Source organism: Brienomyrus brachyistius, unplaced genomic scaffold (assembly GCF_023856365.1).
Source record: "Brienomyrus brachyistius isolate T26 unplaced genomic scaffold, BBRACH_0.4 scaffold482, whole genome shotgun sequence".
In the NCBI taxonomy this organism is placed as follows: domain Eukaryota; kingdom Metazoa; phylum Chordata; class Actinopteri; order Osteoglossiformes; family Mormyridae; genus Brienomyrus; species Brienomyrus brachyistius.
In genome coordinates this window covers 6,275-13,871 of record NW_026042757.1, presented here as the reverse complement: position 1 = coordinate 13,871, position 7,597 = coordinate 6,275, and the positions used below count along the sequence as shown (strand labels likewise).

At 46.6% G+C, this 7,597-nt stretch overlaps 1 non-coding gene across 1 annotated transcript; it reads right to left on the bottom strand.

Annotated features, from left to right (window-relative positions):
• Positions 1–7,168: 7,168 nt before the first annotated feature.
• trnad-guc (transfer RNA aspartic acid (anticodon GUC)) lies at positions 7,169–7,240 on the bottom strand. Its single transcript has one exon. It is a non-coding gene; the product is annotated as a tRNA-Asp (tRNA).
• Positions 7,241–7,597: the final 357 nt, after the last annotated feature.

Sequence of the window (7,597 nt, the reverse complement as noted above, 5' to 3'; positions counted from 1 at the left end):
GCCTTTCGAGCGACACAGCAATGTAGGGAACGATTCTTCCGCAGCTCCCCATCGCTGTTAACGGGATGTGAAGTCATCGTTCTCAGTGTGCGGACATGGACGTGAGACACGGCACGTCTGCGAATACTGAAGCGTTTGGGGACTTGGTCGATCTCCCCCACATTTCAAGCACAGTCTATGGTAGTGTTTCCCAGCCCAGTCCTCGGGGGTACCCCCCCGGTCAGTCCACGTTTTTGCTTCCTCTCAGCACACCTGTACCAGGTATTCGGTGTTCCTGATTGGCTGGGAGCTAGGAGGGAGCGAAAATGTGGACAGTCGGCGGTTCCCCGAGGACTGGGATTGGGCAAACACAGGTGTACGGCAATGTGGAGGTATTCGTCAGTTAGGTGACGCGCAGATGACTCGATTTTAAATTTTCATGCAGCAAAACGACGCGGCTGATTCATCCGACTAACACTCAGCAATTAACCCGATATACAAATATTCCAGGGTACCCAGCAACAGGCAGCACAGGGACTGGCTACGTGACTGGTTTGGCAAGCCGCCAGCTGTAAGGCACGTTTCCCAAAGCCTTTGTTGCTAATAAGGTTATTTGCTAACAACATTAGATAACAACTGAATGGTTCCAACTATGCAAGTCGATAACATGAGGTTTTGGGAAACGTACCTTTTACATTAGCGGGGTCTCAATATCTTCATAATTTACAGCTGGATAAACAATGAGCGTAATGTAACTGTCAACTCATTACCTACATGTCTAATAAATGTTTAATAAATCCCATGAATATCTTTAAAAAAAAAAAAAAAAAACCTCAAATGTGCGGCTATTTTCAGCAGCTAGCTTTAAACATGATGCTGACATTTGACCCCCCAGTATCTTGTAATGAATTTTAAGCGGTGAGGTAACTTTGACAGGCTTTCTTTTCCTACTAATCAGTTACACAGAGACGAGTGTTTATTTTATGTATGTATGTGCGTGCGCGTGCGTGCGTGCGTGCGTGTGCGTGTGTGTGCATGCCTGCTTGAGTTCCACGTGCAGCAGTGGGACAGAAACACAGGAGGGTTGTGGGTCGGCTCCCCGGCGACAGAGACTGAGGGCGGGGTACCTGATCGTCACTGAGATAGTTGGGCAGGCCTCCGACAAAGAGCTTGTGTGGCGAGTCTGGAACCACGGTGGAGACGACCCCTGCAGACAGAGCGGCACGGCGCCCAAAGCCGGCCGATCACAGCAAACCGTCAACATGCCGGATAATGACCACGAGCAAACGGCGCGAGTGAAATAAGCCAACTTCAAATCAGTATGACGTCGTTATCTCCTATATAATATCAGATAAATGTAACTCCAGCAAAAAAATACCTAAATACTGGGGCAGTTTGACGACTGTTTTTTGTCTCTCCCATCTTGCTCTCCATGGGAGATGCTGACACATGCAGCACCAGTCAAAAGTATGGACACACCTGCTCTTAATGCATTTGTCTCTATTTTAGCTGTTATTCACCTTATAGTAAAAGGCCTTTGGGCATGGAAGTTATGCATATGAAGTACTGCAAAGACAAAATTTTTGTCTCTTCAAAATAGGAGCCATTGGCTTCGATGACAGCATTGCGGACTCAACCAGCTAACATATGTACCCACCTGGACCGTTTCTCCAACAGTCCTCGAGTTTCCACAAGTTCTGCGCGCAAGCTGGCTACCTTACTCTTACTCTCATCCAACTGATCCCAAACCAGCTCTATAGAGTTTAGGTTGGGGGGCTGTGGGGACCATCTCTTTCCTAGTTCACAAGGTAATAAGCTACTTGCATAACCTTCAAGGTGGGCTTTGGGTCATTATCTTGCTGAAAAACAAGTCATTTTCAGTAGGTGTGTCCAGAATTTTTAACTAGAATAGGAGCCAGCAACCCTAGAACAATTTGGGGGTTAGGGTCCTTGCTCAAGGGCCCAGTGGTGAAATCACTCTGCCAACCCTGCCAACCAGCAACCTTCTTTTCATGGGCAAACATCACAGAGCCACACAACACCCCTATGTTAACAGTAAGAAGTGAGTGACTGAGCTGTGTGTGTGTGTGTGTGGCTCAGCTGGTTAGGATGCCAGCGTTATCATCAGAAGATCACTGGTTCACATCACTGGTGATCACACCACTGGGCCGGCGAGTTTGCTCTAGGGACAGGCTGACCCTGATTTCTCAAAAAAAAAAAAAAAAAAAAAAACATTCTTCACTTTGGATAAAACTGTCTGCTAAATATTTACAACATTAAGTAAATAAAAGTGAAAGTCTCCCTCTTTATATGACAAGACATCCGCAGCTTGCGAAGGACAGTCAGTCCGTAACGAGTACAAAAAACTGGCCTTGCCGATCGGCTCTTCAAAGGTAAATAAAGATTAAGGTTATGACGGCGACAAGCAAAACGGACCTGGTACGTGGAAGGCGGGCTGCTCTGAGATGCCAGGCAGGGGGCGATAGTCGTGGGGCCGCCTGATTTTTAACGACTGACCCTGGAAAATGATGCCGTCGAAGGCCATTGCCTGCGTGGTCTCATCCACGGACCGAAACTAGGGCAGAACGAAGAACGTCGTTAATCAGGGAAGGCTGCGGTCTCCGCCTGGACACAGCAGCCATTAGGCAGGAAAGACTCTTACTTCAAGGAAGGCAAAGTTCTTGTCCTGGTTTATCTGAACAGCGAGGACGGGATTGGTGGGACCTTGACATAAGCCAGCCAATCGCATCTGGGTATTGAAGAAATCCGCCATGGCCTCCTAAAAAGACAGGCAGACACACTGAATGAAGACAGGCAGACGTCTGAAGACATCAAAACAGGCAAACGAGAAAAAAAATGACTGACAAGTCTAGTACATTTATCTATTTATTTTGCGGACACTTTCATCCAAAGCAACATACATTTCATTGAAGAAGCAGGACCAGACAGTTCCTAGAGCAAATAGTGCTTAAGGGCTGCGCTCGGGGGCCCAATGGTGAAATCACTCTGCTGCCCAAGGGATTTGAACCAACAACCTTCTTGTGACCGGCTCAGTGTCCTAACTCACTGAGCTACACATGACACCAGTATGCATGACAGAAGGCAACGCGGGACTTTGCCTGGACTCACCTCCGTCAGGCCGAAGGGGATGTTGCCGACATAAAGCCGCCTGGCCTGCCGGGTCATCTGGCTGCCGACCATCGGCACCTGGGTGGGCGTCACTGCCACGCCGCTGGTGGTGGATGTTGCCAGTAAAGCTATCGTGGGGATCTGCCCTGCAGCTGTGGGGAGGAGAAAGGGCTTCAAGACCCCAACCAGGGACGGCCAGAACATCCGGATCGTCGCCTTCATTTGCTTCTAACCCCTAGGTTTAAGCTCTCTTCACACTGTCTGAAATCATCCCAAGTGTTATTCCCTCTTTGACCAGCAGGGGGGAGGAGGGCACTCCAGAATAAATGCTTTCATTGCAACCAATATACCATAACCTTGCAATACTGAACTAGCACACATGGAAGCGTCGCATCCAAACCTTGCATTGCCTTGTACTGCATGGGGGTGATGTGCTCGAATCCCGGAGGGGGAACATCCCAGTACTTGTATGTCCTTTTCTTACGGCTTCTCCGAGGAGAGTAGCTGCCCAAACACAAAACAGAAGGTTGTTTTCCCCAAACAATACAGTGTAAACACTCAGAATCTGGCAAAAACAAACAGATGGCAGAATGTTTACATTTAACTTTGGATCGCAGGCAGTTTAAGGTCATGAGGGTGTGACCATGCGCCACTTTTTAGGCTGGCTTTGAGGTCCCATCGCTATGGCGGGGGCTACTTATAAACGCCAGTTAAAATTTAATATGGGTACAGTCCCCCTTCCCACCACGAAGAAACCAATTGGTTGATTGTGAAAGAAACTTGTTAAGAGGCCTCAAACCATGCTAGATATCAGCTTCAGTGCCTGTAACCGGGACCGTGAGGGGGGGTACCTGTGCTTCTTGTGCTCGCGTGAGCTGCTCCGTCGGTCACGACCCTTGCGGTCGCGGCTGCTGCTGCGCTTCTCGTGACTCCGCCCCCTGGAGTCCTTGCTCCAGCGGCGGTGCTTCTCGCCACGGCTCAGAGACCGGCTGCGGCTACGCTTCTTGTGTCGCTCCTTCTCCCGCTCTGGGGGACGACACCGTGGTACCAGTGAGACGGTGGGCGGAGCGACATGACTGCCCCCCTACCATCCATTTCGATAAATCCAAGATGTGTAACTCAGAGGGATTATGAATGTGTGTCCGGATGGTTGTGGGTTTGAAGCCCATGAGTCACAGAGTAATCATATTACCAACTTCCCTGGGGTGCTGGATGCTGACTGACCCAGCGCTATGCCTTAAAAGTCACTTACGGAGACCAAGATGTGGTACGGGGTCTAACTCCCCAGTTTCCTCACCAGAATGAAGCACCTCCATTCAATTCACATATTCAATCACACCCTCCTGAAACAAACACACCCATCTCTCAATGGCTAATAATTTCAAGGGCACAAGGACATCCCCTTGAATGTCAGTCTGTTGTGAAACAATAAAAACATAACCAGACTAATTAATGATATAGGAGCACAGTGGTGAGTACAGTTGCCTCACGCCTCCGAGTCTGGAGGCCTGAATTTTGCCTCTGCTCTCTGTATGGGGAATTTGCCTGGAATAGGCTCCAGGGGAGCCTGACTAAGATAACTGGTTGGACGATGGATGGGTAATTAATATCGTTTCAATCTGACAGACAGCACTTTATTAAACTAGCAATAAAATATCACCTTTCTATCCCAGCAGGTCCTTCATATAGAAGCTTAAATAAATCCCTGAAGGTGCAGTTTTCAGTGAAGCATTTAAACGCAGGTGCTGCTCGAGGAATCAGCTTCATGCATCAGTTATAACAGCGTTACGGTAATGCACCGCTGCAAAAGTACAGACACGGAGCGGCCAATGCATCTTACGTAAATCGGTAATAACCAATTACCGCAATCGCAGGCATAGTCAGAGCGCAGATATGAATGACTGGAACTGCTAGTTTATCAAACACGGCGGCACTTAGTGCTCGTCTAGCCGAATCAGGTCGTTTCGAATGACATTTTAGTGATTTAGTGATAAGGAGCTGATATGACAAGATTGCCATTTGATAGGTACATAAATCAATCCTACTTTCGACTCCGTTGTAACGCATGTTGTATATTTCAGTTGCGTTAGTATGGCTTAAGTTTATTCAGTTTACTGGATTCTCTGCACTTTAATGAAGTTATATGTGTATTGTTATATAACTGTACATCATTGTTAGTTACTGCTATCCGCTGTAAAGGTAGATACAGGTGCAAGACTTTGCAATAACGACCTAAAAGCAGTTGTTATGATTCCAGGGAACGCGGCTGATTTTTAGAGTCTATACATCATGAAGAAACGGCGATCGTGTGAGAAAGACTTATTCTGTACGGATGACAGGGCCAGCATTTCGGACCCAAGGGAAAGGCTATTGTGCATCGGAAAGAGACAAAATCATATCATTATATAGAAAACTCGTCGTAGTATTTAAAAACCAAGTAACTAACACTGTTATTAAGTGCGGACTTTAAATCAAGTGGTCGCGGTCGTTTTTATTTGCATAAAACTTTAAACGTGATCTTGAAAATATAACGCTTGCAACAAACATCCATGCATAGTGTGTTACTGCGAATGAAAATACGCGGGTCACAATTTATGATCCAAGTGTATAATGGTAAATAATTAAATAAATAAAACCGCAGGCTTTCACATCGAGTGCACCCCAATAACGTTTCATTGAAATGTCCATGTTATGTACGCCGGGCACTGATGGATGCAGGCCTAGCGATCTCTATAACAATGCCAAGCAAAGAATGTCACTGATTTACCAAAGCGGTCAGTTTTCGGGGATCCTGCGGCAGCTGGGAGAAGAAGAATCGGGCAGGTTTCAGAATCGGCGAGCGCTCTGTAGGGAATCCACTTGCAGAGTCTCCGCAGTTTCAGCAAAATGATGGTTTATTGAACAGTAAAAATAATACAATGTAATACAGTGTAGAGAGACACACCGGGTACTGAAAGGCAGCTCAGATACCAATTGAAGACAGTTCTTCACCCCCCTTTATACCCCAAAAAGCCCTCCCCACCAAGGTGTTGTGTGTAGGTGTTGTGAGTGAATTTACATATAAAGAGTGACCCCCTGGAGTGTGAGGATCCTGAGACAGGGACGGGACAGGACAGGGTGGGGACTTTTATGATCATTGTAATTAAATTCTTATCGCCTTATCTTATCCTTATCACCCTAGTGGTGCCGACTGGAACCCCCATTCTCTCCCTGGCTTCCCCCATGATCATAAATTCCTATTATTGTCTGTATTCAAATGATCAACCAAGAACCTTGGGGCATCTTTACTACTTTTCCTTACAGCTCGGATAAAAGGCACCGATTTCCCAGCCGCGCTTTTCTTTTCGGAACCAGCAGAAGTGCCCTCCGCACCATCCTCGGCGCTAGGACACGCCGGCCACTTTATTACCCTAAAACAGGGAGCATACACCGATCTTCAAAGCCAAACTTACCTTGCCGATTTTCGCTTAACTGCTTCTCAAACTCATCGAAATCGGACATTTTTCAGTCCGTACTAAAGACGTATTGCAAAATAAGCAGAGGTCCAACAGTAGGCCTTTGAATGGGCTACAGGCTGCATTGGGTTCTGCTGCTTTTTCTTCCGAGTCGCCTGCCCCTCCTCCCCCGAAGTCATCGGCTCTTCCTCGGTTGTATCACACACAGGTTCGGAAACATTCGATGCGCATTACCGTCCCCTCCTGCACTGGAGGGTTAAGGACAACGTGATTATATCGAACCAAAATTGAAATGTGCAAGTTGACTTTCCTAGTTATACGTCTTCATTTTTATTCTGGGTTTAACAACCATGAGTTTATGACGTATTTTACATGATTAGTTGGCGACTGGACCTTATTGTTTATATCTCTTATTAAGGATCCATCCATCCATACATCAATTATCAAAACCACACACTTACAATCCGAGTCTAGTTTCATATGCTGCGCTGCTGAGCGACCCGCAGAATATTATGCATGAGTACAAGTCACAAGCCCCGTTTCCACTAACACGGGGCCGGTTCTAGCTTGGTGCCTTTTGAGACCGAGGCAAAAAGATGCAGACTCTCCCCGTCGGGGAATCGAACCCCGGTCTCCCGCGTGACAGGCGGGGATACTCACCACTATACTAACGAGGAGATGTACGCGCACTACTTTTACATCTTCAAGATAAACAGCGGATGACTACTAACATTTGCGAGTAATCAATGACTGAGCTTCATGTCATGACCATGGTGCTCAAGAGAAGAAAAAATACATAATGTACGTCCACTGATACCAGAACAACCATATAGCTTTATACTAAGACGATGATTAAACGGAAAATTCCTTTACAAAACACTGCCACAAAATCATAGTTTCGCAATATTACATCGTGCAACGGGACACAGTGTAAGTACGTGAAGTCGGTAATTAAATCAAGAAAAAAAAGTGAGAGGAAAAGAATACTTTTCTATTATCATATTTTTCTAACTGGCCAAACTGAGTCATATTTT